Raw genomic sequence first — 12,743 nt, forward strand, 5'->3', positions numbered from 1 at the left:
TGTCTCCAAGAAAATAACCAGACTCAGAAGTCCCCCCTGCCTGGAACACAATTATTCTCTATTTATGTGGTTTCTATAATCCCAGGTCTCAGCTCACATAACTTCCCACATGGACCCTTTCTGGTGTCAGTAATAGTGTCAAATACTCTCATATGTTAACATATTTGTTCATAACATCAACAAAATATTGATACACAATATCTACAAAAATGATGAAATAGCTGGTACTAAACTTGGAGAAAAGTGTAAAATTAATACAATGCACCCTTAATTGAAATTCTAATAGGAACTTTTTTCTGGAGAAACTTGGTGAAATAATTCTAAAGTGTATCTGAAAGAATGAGCATATGTTAAATGTCCAGAGGGAAAAATGTTAAAAATTGACAGTACATTCACCTCTGTAACACCTATGCAAAATATCGAAGCTGAACAACTAGACAGAAAAGACGGATTAGAAATAAACATCCCTCACCACCACCACTCTCCAAAATATACAGAAAATCATAGCATGTAAGTGGTTGCTGCACATAAGAATTCAAATAAATGGAAGGATTAATTTAATAATATTTACATGGAAGTGAAGGAAAACCAAAAATATCACCCCAAACTCTTTTTCTGACATAAAAGTTATTTTGAGCTGAAGGAAATTAAGCAGAAGCAAACTCAGATAATTCTCTTTTCTACATAAAGGCAGAATATAAATTATCCTTTTCCTAGAGACAAACTCTTATCAGCCCAGAGATGGCCCCTAATAAATCTGCAAAAAATCTTACTCTATTTGTTCCCTCCCTTATATTTACATTTCCAATGTGCTGCTCTTGGAAGTCTAAGAGCCCTATAATTTCTCTACAAACTCATTGTTCTTTTTTGAAGATGCTATATAAGTCTCAGTTTTAAGACATCACCTTGAGTTACTTTTTTTGTTTTGGTTTCTCCTAGGTGTTATACACTGCATGCATTAATATGCTGTTTTTCTTTTGTTGATTTGTCATTTTGTTAAAGAATCTCACCTAAACATTACATGAATAGAGGTAAAATTTTGTCTCCCCTACAGATTAAAAAAAATTACAATTTAGAGTTAAAGGTTAAGACTTTTAAACTCACAATCTTTACATCAGGTGGCTCAAAAGCTTGAGTAAAAAATATATTACATTTCTAAAAGAAAACTTTTAGACAAAGAAATATTATTTTTTCATAAGAAAAAGGAATTTTCAAAGAATGACAGTAACACTTAGAATATTCTTTATTTTAAGATTTTATTTTTAAGTAATCTCTATACCAAACGTGGGGCTCAAATTTACAACTCCAAACTCAAGAATTGCACCCTCCACTAACTGAGGAAGCCGGGTACCCCATACATTTAGGATTTTCAGTATGAGAAAGCGGGTTCATGCACTCTTACACACTGATAGCATGAGTACAAATTAAAAGATTTTCTCTAGATGTTTTTGGCAACATTTATTTTATATCAAACATCTTTTATAAACATCTACACTTCAGCTATTTTTACAAATTTATTCTGAGGGAAAAATAGTATGAAGATGTGAGTATATGCAAAGATGCTAATCAATCATTGCTTTTGACAGTAAAAATAAACTGGAAACAATCTAAATAATCAACATCACCAGACTGACAAAATTAAACTCTCTGCAGCTTACCTTGTACCTATTGATAATAGTGGTGTAGTTTAGGGTTTCTGGTCATGTAAATATGTGCAGGATGTATTTTTGATTAAAAACACATACTACTCGGGGCGCCTGGGTGGCGCAGTCGGTTAAGCGTCCGACTTCAGCCAGGTCACGATCTCGCGGTCCGTGAGTTCGAGCCCCGCGTCAGGCTCTGGGCTGATGGCTCAGAGCCTGGAGCCTGTTTCCGATTCTGTGTCTCCCTCTCTCTCTGCCCCTCCCCCGTTCATGCTCTGTCTCTCTCTGTCCCAAAAATAAATAAACATTGAAAAAAAAAAAAACACATACTACTACTCATTTACAGAAATACATATGTATATAAAAATTATAATAATCTATACATAGTTTAGCAATTTTAGCACAGAGATAAGAAAGAATGAGTCCAAGGGCAGAGGCTCAAGAAACAGCAACCTTGAGGCTCTGCAGAATTGAATGGCGCTTGAGGAATCAGGAAGACACTTTACCAGAGCATCATAGAATCTGGTTTATTTTACTTACTGAATATTATAAACTTTATATTTAGTCCCTTTCCAAGTAAAATGGACTAGATCCTGATGGTAATCAGAGTCCCATAAACATATCTTGAATCTCTCCCTGATGCTCTTAATCTTTCTGACCAGGGAGAACACCATCCTCTTACCCCCATGATAGCTTTTCCACTTGATTCCACAACTTGTAGCAGTGTGCCTAGGGTTTCTATTTGCTCCTTCTATCTTCCCAACTACAATGTGACATATTTGAGAGTAGAGCCATCATCTAAATAGTCTTTATATTTGCAGTTATTACAACAGTCTTGCATATAACAGGTGGTCTACATATCAATAGATTACTCCTAGAATTTAATGACTCCTATACTTAATATTTTCCCATTTCAAATGTGTACATGAGGGGACAGTAAATATAAATATTTGCTTTTGCTACTCCCTGTGAAATCACACTGTACCAAAAAGGCTAACTTTGAAGACCTCTTAAGTCAGAACAAAACTGGGTCTCTGGGGAAGAAAGAAAGTGAATGGTATCAGTCAGAGAGATGATGTTGTCAGCCATTGGTTCCCTTCTAACCACATAAATACATTATCCATGCACTTTCAACACAGCTTAACAGCATCTTTCCAACCAACAGCTACAACCATTAATAAAAAGCACTCCCACCTTTTGGATACTGCCTCTTGATGTGTCTAAAATGGGCCACAAAATGCAATACATAGAATCAGTTCATGAAATAGTTATTGGCTTTATCACAATGCTACCAGAATGATTTTCCATTTGATTATCTTTATCCTAAGCCCTTCTGCAAGAAAGTGATATTTGTTTTAAACAAGTGAATGGATATTTGTAGTTGAAGCAACAGAAAATTTGCAGCCCTCTCTCAATGTTTCTATGATTATTATTACACTCTACCTATATATCTATATTATATTATAGCTATACAGCATATACACATATAGTATACCTATTATAATATATCTATATACCTATATTATACTATATCTATATATATACTATATCTATTATTATACTGATGATCCCATTTTAAGTATTCCATTTTCACCTGAAAAACCTATCTTTATGTGTGCTAAATGAGTAATGTGACAGTAGTCAGAAATAGTTAAATAATAGCCTATGTTTTAAGGTTTGACAACTAGTTTTTAGTCTACAATTTGGGCTTTATTAGTTCAGTCAAAAATATTAGCCTTTGGACTCCTGGCTTGTGCTTCATCTACTTCCAGTCCATTCTTCTTAAGGTAGAGCACCCTAATTCCTTAAACCTCCACCAAAATTTCTACTTTACAAACCTATTCAATTTAATTGTTTTGGCATCTTACTTAAGTCTTCATGTTTTAAATTTATATCAAGTTTGTTGTAAATGGAGGTGCAAAAAATATCTGAATTTTATCAAACCATTGACCTTTCTTATCCATTCTCCCGCCCATACCCCACCCTAGCCCCCATGCACACTATTTAAGAGATACAAATGGTTTTCTTACCCTTAGACTGTAGGTGAAGAAGGTGATAACAGCAGATAACTTATATCTACAAAAAAGGTATATGAATCAAAAGCAAAACTAGTTACAGACAACATCACAAGAGATAAGACCTTAGAAAATAAGCAGATAAAATGGAACTTCCTTGGTTTCCTTATTTCTTATCCTCATAGAGGTCTCCTTCCTTCCTTGAAGTGATGGCAGGAGATTCAGGTTGAAAGACACAAACCATCAAAAAGAAGATTGTTAGAAGTATTTAAAGATGAAACCTTAACTGGAGCCATGGATTTTACACCTCAGTGCCACAAAAACTTTGGGGCACATTGCACCAGAGAACTCAAGAGAACGTTTAAATAACCTGCAGAATGTCGTCATAATCATTCTGAGATTTCTTATGGAGACATCTCCTTCTAAGAATCCAAGGGTTATCAATTAAACTGGCTCTGGTTGGTACTGAACCAGACTGAGACTTCACTCAAATGTCTAAATTGTAAGCAAACGTTGCACAGCTAAAGTGATTGGGCTGAATTCTCTCCAGTATTTTTTTTTAATTAGTAGCTTGAGAACAACTATTTTATGGATGTTTCATCACCAAACACTTATGTCTTTTATTCCTCTAGAGAACAGATTAGTAATAATGGGAAAATTGCCAACAGAAGGAAAGAGAAGTTTTCATTTGGTCATTTAATTTCTCACTTCAAGAACAATTGTCAGCTCTAATCCTGTCATTTTTCTCTTTCAATAATCACCTTCTCATAAAGTCCACTCATTAACTAAATGCCACCAAAATAACTTGTACAATCACCAATTTAATAAAAGTACTGGCCAATTTGATAAGAAAGTATGTTTTTGTTTAGCCTATTGTCAGTGTAATGGATGTAAAAACCCAATTTAAGAAAGTGATTATTATGAAACCTTATTTAACATATGGTTAGAAAACAAAGTTGGTGAAAATACTTTATTCCAGATTGGTAATTCTTAATTCATGTACAAGCCACCTTTGTTTGAAAAACAAAAAAGCCATTGCTTTCTTTTTTTAAAACAACAATTCATTTAAAAAATGCAAAAACATGGAAAATAGTTCATCACTACAAAAAGCAAAAAAATGTGCTAGTTCAATCCGAAAACTTTGATATGTTCAATTTATCTCTGGGAAGACCAGACTTTGTGGTTTCAGATTAATACTTCTTGTGATTATTTAGGTATGGCCAAGATGGCAGAACAGCATGGAAGTTTTTTTTATTGTTGCTGTTGTTGTTGTTGTTGTTTTGTTTTGCATCTCTCATTTCTGACATGTAGCCAGATCAACACAAAACAATCTTGCACACCTAGAAAACTGATTTTAGGTTAACACAGCAATCTGCACAGCCTGAACCACAAAACTTGGCAAGTATGCAGTGCATAGAGGTGAACTGGGGATAGAGAAGCCACAGAGGGCAGGGAGCCATTTTTGCTTGTGGGGAGAGGACGGAGATGGGGGTAGAGTACAGGATTTATCCCTCCACCCCCCCCCCAAAAAAGCATCTGGAGAGAAAGCAGAAAAATAGAAGCAGCCACAGGAACTGAACAGAAACGGGAGAAAAGAGAGGGTTTAAATTCCATGAAGACTATAAACAGCAGGAGTGCAGAGTCTGAAACTCTGCAGCCCAATACCTGGAGATGCTCTGGTGGGAAGGGAAAATCCCCGGGATCAGAGAGTGAGGCTCTCAGGGTCCTCAGGCCACATGGAGACAGGCAGTTCCCTTGCTGGGATGACATTTGGTACAAGCTGTATGGCCACCCCACAGGCAAAGGTCCCAGTGGGCCCCAGAGAACAACCAGATTCGCTGGTGCTGGAACAAGGACATTAAGGGGGAAGCCTGGTGCCAGATGTGTGTTGCGATTTTCCATAAACCCTGAAAAGATGCTTCTACAAGATTGTGCAAACTTTTTTGGCAGCATCCTGGTCACCCAGCCACAGGTTCTGGGCATTGGTAGCAGTATGGTCTTGTGAAAGTTCCTGGGGGTGGGCCAGCACCCAGCCATTTCTTAGCAAGACCCTCCCCCAGAAGGTCTGAGTGGGTCAAAATCACAGTCCCTCAGAAGTGAGGGGTTGGGAAACACAGTCCCATTTGAGATAAAACTCAAGACTGATGTGCTATCTGGCAGCCTGACAGCTTGGTCACAGACAGTGTAGAAGCACAAAGTATACAGAAGCTGGAGACAAAGGAGGGGTGCTTGATTGTCGGTGGTGGATAGCACAGAGTTCCTATACTAGAGACTAGGAAGCTGAGTGACACCATTTTCACTCCTCCTGCACGTGCGCATACATGCTTATACAAGCCACAGCCATCCACTCCAGTAAGCTAAGCAGCACCAACTAGTGGAGAATGGATCATTACATTAAACCCAGCCCAAATGGGCCAACAGCGCTCTTGACAAAAACAAGTCTCAGCCTGCTTAGTTTATGGACTATAAAGTGCTTCACAACTTAACTTCTATGGGAAATCAGATGTAAATTCAATTGTACTTCATTCTGTTCTCTGGTCTTTTTATTCATTTTTTTTTCTTTTCTTATTCTTGAATACAGAGAGGAAAAATTCTATTTTTTCCATTTTATTAAAAACATTTTTGTTCCATTTTTTTCTATTATATTTTTTACTTTTTTGTGAATTTTTGAAATTGTTTTTTACTTTCATTATTTCATTTTATTCTATTTTATTGTATTAATTTCTTTCAAACGTTTGAAAATTTGAAAATTCAATGAATTAATAAAGTAAAAAAATTTGAATTTCCTTTTTTTTCTTCTCCTTTTTCTTTTCTTACTTTCCCTTTTTTCTCTAATCTATCAAGCTTCTTTCAACAACCACACCAAAACATACCTAAGATCTTGCATCTCTATTTTGATTTCTTTGTGTTGTTTTTAATTTTTTAATTGTATTTTTTTACTTTATTAATTCATTTTCTTACTCCAAAATGATGAAAGGAAGGAATTCACCCCAAAAGAAGAAACAGAAAGAAATGACAACCAGGGACTTAATCAACACAGATACAAGCAAGATGTCTGAACCAGAATATAGAATCATGATAATAAGAATACTAGTTGGAGTTGAAAATAGATTAGAATCTCTTTCTGCAGAGATAAAAGAAGTAAAAACTAATTATGATGAAATAAAAAATGTTTTAACTGAGCTGCAATCTCGAATGGAGCCATCGTGGCAAGGAAGGATGAGGCAGAACAGAGAATCAGTGATACAGAGAACAAAATTGTGGAGAATAATGAAGCAGAAAAAAAAGAGGGAGACTAAGGCAAAAGAACAAGATTTAAGAATTAGAGAAAAAAAAAAAAAAGAAATCAGTGACTCATTAAAAAGGAACAACATCAGAATCATAGGGGTCCCAGAAGATGAAGAGACAGCAAAAGGGCTGACAGAAAACTTTCCTAACCTGGGGAAAGAAACAGACATCAAAATCCAGGAAGCACAGAGAGCTCCCATTAGATTCAACAACAACAACAAAAAGACCATCAACAAGGCATATCATAGTCAAATTCATAAAGTACTCAGGCAAAGAAAGAATGATGGAAGCAGCAAGGGAAAAACAGTCCTTAACTTACAAAGGAAGACAGATCAGGTTTGCAGCAGACCTATCCACAGAAACTTGGCAGGCCAGAAAGGAGTGGCAGAATATACTCAATTTGCTGAGTTGGAAATATATGCAGCCAAGAATTCTTTCCCCAGCAAGGATGTCATTCAAAATAGAAGGATAAATTAAAAGTTTCCCAGACAAACAAAATTAAAGGAGATCATGACCACAAAACCAGACCTGAAAGAAATTTTAAGGGGGAATCTCTGAGGGGATAAAAGACAAAAAAATAAATAAACCAAAAGCAACGAAGACTAGAAAGGACCAAGGACTGGAGAACAGTACCAAAAACTCCAACTCTACAGGTGATATAATGGCAATAAATTCATATCTTTCAGTACTCATTCTGAACATCAATGTGTGAAATGCTCTATTCAGAAGACATAGAGTAACAGAAAGGAAAGAAAAAGAATAAGATTGATCTATATGCTGTTTACAAAAGACCCACTTTAGACCTAAAGACAACTTCAGATTGAAAATAAGGTTATGGAGAACCGTCTATCATGCTAATGGTCATGAAAAGAAAGCTGGAGTAGTCATACTTATATCAGAAAATCTAGATTTTCACATAAAGACTGTAACAGGAGATGAAGAAGGGCATTATATAATAATTAAGGGGTCTATCCACCAAGAAGACCTAACAATTGTAAACATTTATGTGCCAAATGTGGCAGCACCCAAATATACAAATCAATCACAAACATAAAGAAACTCACTGATAATAATACCATAATAGTAGGGGACTTCAACACCCAGCTTACAGCAATGGACTGATCATCTAAACAGAAAATCAACAAGGAAACAATGTCTTTGAATGACACACTGGGCCAGATGGACTTAACAGATATATTCAGAACATTTCACCCCAAAGCAGCAGAATACACATTCTTCTCGAGTGCACATGGAACATACAAACTGGCACACAAATCATCCATCAACAAGTACAAAAAGATCAAGATCATGCCATGCACATTTTCAGACCACAACACTATGAAACTCGAAATCAACTACAAGAAAAATTTGGAAAGATAACAAATACTTGTAGACTAAAGAACATTCTACTAAAGAATTAATGGGCTAACCAAGTTTTAAAGAGGATATTAAAAATAAATGGAATCCATTGAAAATGATAAAACCATAGCCCCAAATCTCTGGGACACAGCAAAGACGGTCATAAGAGGGATGTATATAGCAATCCAGGCCTTCCTAAAGAAGGAAGAAAGGTCTCAGATACACAACGTAACCTTCCACCTCAAAGAGCTGGAAAAAGAACAGCAAATAAAACCCAAAACCAGCATAAGACAGGAAATATTAAAGATTAGAGCAGAAATCAATGCTATAAAAACCAACAAACAAATAAAACAAAACAAAACAAAACACATTAGAACAAATCATGAAACCGGGCACTGGTTCTTTGAAAGAATTTACAAAATTGGTATCCCCTAGCCAATTTGATAGAAAAGAAAAAGGAAAGGACCTAAATAAATAAAATCAAGAATGAAAGAGGAGAGATCACAACCAACATTGCAGAAGTACAAAAAGAAGAAGAAGAAGAAGAAGAAGAAGGAAGAGGAGGAGGGGGAGGAGGAGGAGGGAGAGGAGGAGGAAGAGGGGGAGGGGGAGGAGGAGGGGGAGGATGAGGGAAAGAAGAAGAGAATATTATGAGCAATTATATGGCAATGAAATGGACAATCTGGAAGAAATGGACAAATTCCTAGAAAACTATAAACTACCAAAACTGAAATAGGAATAAATAGAAAGTTTGAACACACCCATAACCAGCAAAGAAATGAAATTAGTAATCAAAAATCTCCCAAAAAACTAGAGTCCAAGGCTGGAAGGCTTTCAGGGGAATTCTACCAAACATTTAAAGAAGAGTTAACACCTATTCTCTTGAAGCTGTTCCAAAAAATAGAAATGGAAAGAAAACTTACAAATTCTTTCTATGAAGCCAACATTACTTTGTTTCCAAAACGAGACAAAGACCCCATTAAAAAGGAGGACTACAGAGCATTTTCCCAGTTGAACATGTATGTAAAAATCCCCAACAAGACACTAACCAATGAATCCAGTAATACATTCAAAGAATTATTCACCATGGCCAAGTGGGATTTATACCTGGGATTCAGGGCTGGTTCAATATCCACAAAACAATCAATGGGATACAGCACAACATTAAAAGAAAAGAGAACCACATTATCCTCTCAAAATGTGCACAGAAAGCATTTGATAAAACACAGCATCTTTTCTTGATAAAAAAGAAAAACTGAAGAAAGTAGGGATAGAAGGATCATACCTCTAAATCATAAAAGCCATATATGAAAGACACATAGTTCATATAATCCTCAATGGGGAAAAACTTGGGAGCTTGCCCCTTAAGGTCAGGAATGCAACAGGGATGTCCACTTTCACCACTGTTATTCAACATAGTATTGGAAGTCATAGCCTCAGCAATCAGACAACACAAAGGAATAAAAGACATACAAATTGGCTAGGAGGAAGTCAAACTTTCACTCATTGCAGATGACATGATACTCTGTATGGAAAACCCAAAATATTCCACCAAAAACTGCTAGAACTGATCCATGAATTCAGCAAAGTGGCATGATAAAAAAATCAATGCATAAAAATCGGTTGCATTCCTATACATCAACAATAAAGTGACAGAAAGAGAAATCATGGAATCAGTCCCGTTTATAATTGCACCCAAATCCATAAAATACATAGAAATAAACATAATCACAGAGGTGAAAAATCTATACACTGAAAATTACAGAAAGCTTAAGAAAGAGATTGAAGAAGACACAAAAAAATGGAAAAAGATTCCATGCTCCTGGATAGGAAGAACAAACATTGTTAAAATGTTGATACTACCCAAAGCAATCTACCTCTTCAAGGAAAATACCTATCAAAATAACACCAGAAGTCTTCACAGAGACAGAAAAAACAATCCTAAAATTTGTATGGAACCATAAAGACCCTGAATAGCCAAAGTAATCTTGAAAATGTAAACTGAAGCTGGAGGAATCACATTCCAGATATCAAGAGGTATTACAAAGATGTAAGCATAAAGACAGCATGGTACTGGCACAAAAAACTGACACTCAGATCAATGGAACAGAATAGACAATCCAGAAATGGACCCATAAACATATTTTCAACTAATCTTCGACAAAGGAGGGAAAAATATCCAGTAGAATAAAGACAGTCTCTTCAGCAAATTGTGTTGGGAAAAGTGGGCAGTGACATGCAGAAAAATGAATGTGGACCTCTTTTTTTACACCATATACAAAAATAAGCTCAAAATGGATGAAATACCTAAATGTAAGAAATCCTAAATCAAATCCTAAATTAAAATCCTATAGAAGAAAACAGGCAAAAACCTCTTTGACCTCGGCGACAGCAACTTCTTTCTCAACACATCTCTGGAAGCAAGGGAAACAAAAGTTCGGACCTCATCAGAATAAATCTTCTGCACAGCGAAGAAAACAATCAGCAAAACTAAAAGGCAACTGGCATAATGGGAGAAGATATTCATAAATGACATATCAGACAGAAGATTCGTATCCAAAATCTATAAAAAAAATTATCAAACTCAACACCCAAAAAACAAACAATCCAGTGAAGAAATGGGCAAAAGACATGAATAGACACTTCTCTAAAGAAGACATACAGATGACAAACAGACACATGAAAAAATGCTCATCACTTATCATCAGGGAAATACAAATCAAAACCACAATGAGATACGACCTCACACCTTTCAGAATAGCTAACATTAACAGTACCTCAGGCAACAACAGATCTTGACAAGGATGCGGAGAAAGAGGATCTCTTTTACATTGTTGGTGGGAATGCAAACTGGTGCAGCCACTCTGGAAAAGAGTTTTGAGTTTCCTCAAAAAACTAAAAATAGGGGCGCCTGGGTGGCGCAGTTGGTTAAGCGTCCGACTTCAGCCAGGTCACGATCTCACGGTCCGTGAGTTCGAGCCCCGCATCAGGCTCTGGGCTGATGGCTCAGAGCCTGGAGGCTGTTTCCGATTCTGTGTCTCCCTCTCTCTCTGCCCCTCCCCCGTTCATGCTCTGTCTCTCTCTGTCCCAAAAATAAATAAACTTAAAAAAAAAAAAAAAAAACTAAAAATAGAACTACCCTACAACCCGGGAATTGCACTACTAGGTATTTATCCAAGAGATACAGGTGTGCTGTTTCGAAGAGGCACATGAATTCCTAATGTTTAGAGCAGTGCTATTGACAATAGCCAAAGCATGGAAAGAGCCCAAATGTCCATCAATGGATGAATGGATAAAGAAGATGTGGTACAAATATACAATGGAGTATTACTCAGCAATCAAAAGAATGAAATCTTGCCATTTCCAACTACGTGGATGGAACTGGAGGTATTATGAGAAGCGAAATTAGTCAGAGAAAGACCAATATCATATGATTTCACTCATATGAGGAATTTAAGATACAAAACAGATGAACATAAAGGGAGGGGAGCAAAACGTAAAAGAGTCTTAAATATAGAGAACAAACAGTGGGTTGCTGGAGGAGTTGTGGGAGGGGGGATGGGCTAAATGGGTAAGGGGCATTAATAATCTACTCCTGAAATCATTGTTGCACCATATGCTAACTAACATGGATGTAATTAAGTAAAAAATAAATTAAAAAATAAAATAAATAAACAATTAACTAAATAAAAATAAGAATACTTCCTGTGATTATTTAAAATGAGAGTGACAGGAAATAAACATAGTAATACACATGTCACTCCACCAATAAAATAACCAGTGTTATAATTTGTGTATATAATTATGGATGGATCAAAGTGTGATAACTAAGTCATGTTAAGTATATTTACTTCATTATTTCACATCATAATATACTATAATTTCACAATTCTGCTATCTGATTTTACTTATCTCATGGTAAATTGCTATAAAGAAAAACAATTGTAACTTTTTTTTATGTTAGGTTAATTTTGGGCCATTATGCACAACAATGCAATGGATAGCTTTGTATAGGAATATTCCTCTGCAACTCTACTTCAGAAGAGTTTCAGGAAATGGAAATGCTACATCAAGGGGAAAAAATCTGTATTGCCAAATAAACCTCAAGATTGCTTTTTAACACTCTTGAGTAGCAATGTAACACAGTATATCTCTTTTACCATCCTTGTGTTTTCTGATATGTATGCATGCATGTGTACATGTACATATGTTTTTATATTAAGATGACTATAAGAAAATTAAAGGAGCTATATCAACTCCATCACCAGTAGCAGTTTAATTAACACAGTCTGAACTTTCACTTAATTTTTTTTTGTGTGTATTGTATTGTGAACAATTAGATAAAGAATATAGTTAAGATGATTTTAGATGTTGATAAGAGGGTACCACAACTTTTCTTGGTTACACTACATTCCATATATAAAATTAGTCAATTGGC

Source organism: Leopardus geoffroyi, chromosome A1 (genome assembly GCF_018350155.1).
Source record: "Leopardus geoffroyi isolate Oge1 chromosome A1, O.geoffroyi_Oge1_pat1.0, whole genome shotgun sequence".
NCBI lineage: Eukaryota > Metazoa > Chordata > Mammalia > Carnivora > Felidae > Leopardus > Leopardus geoffroyi.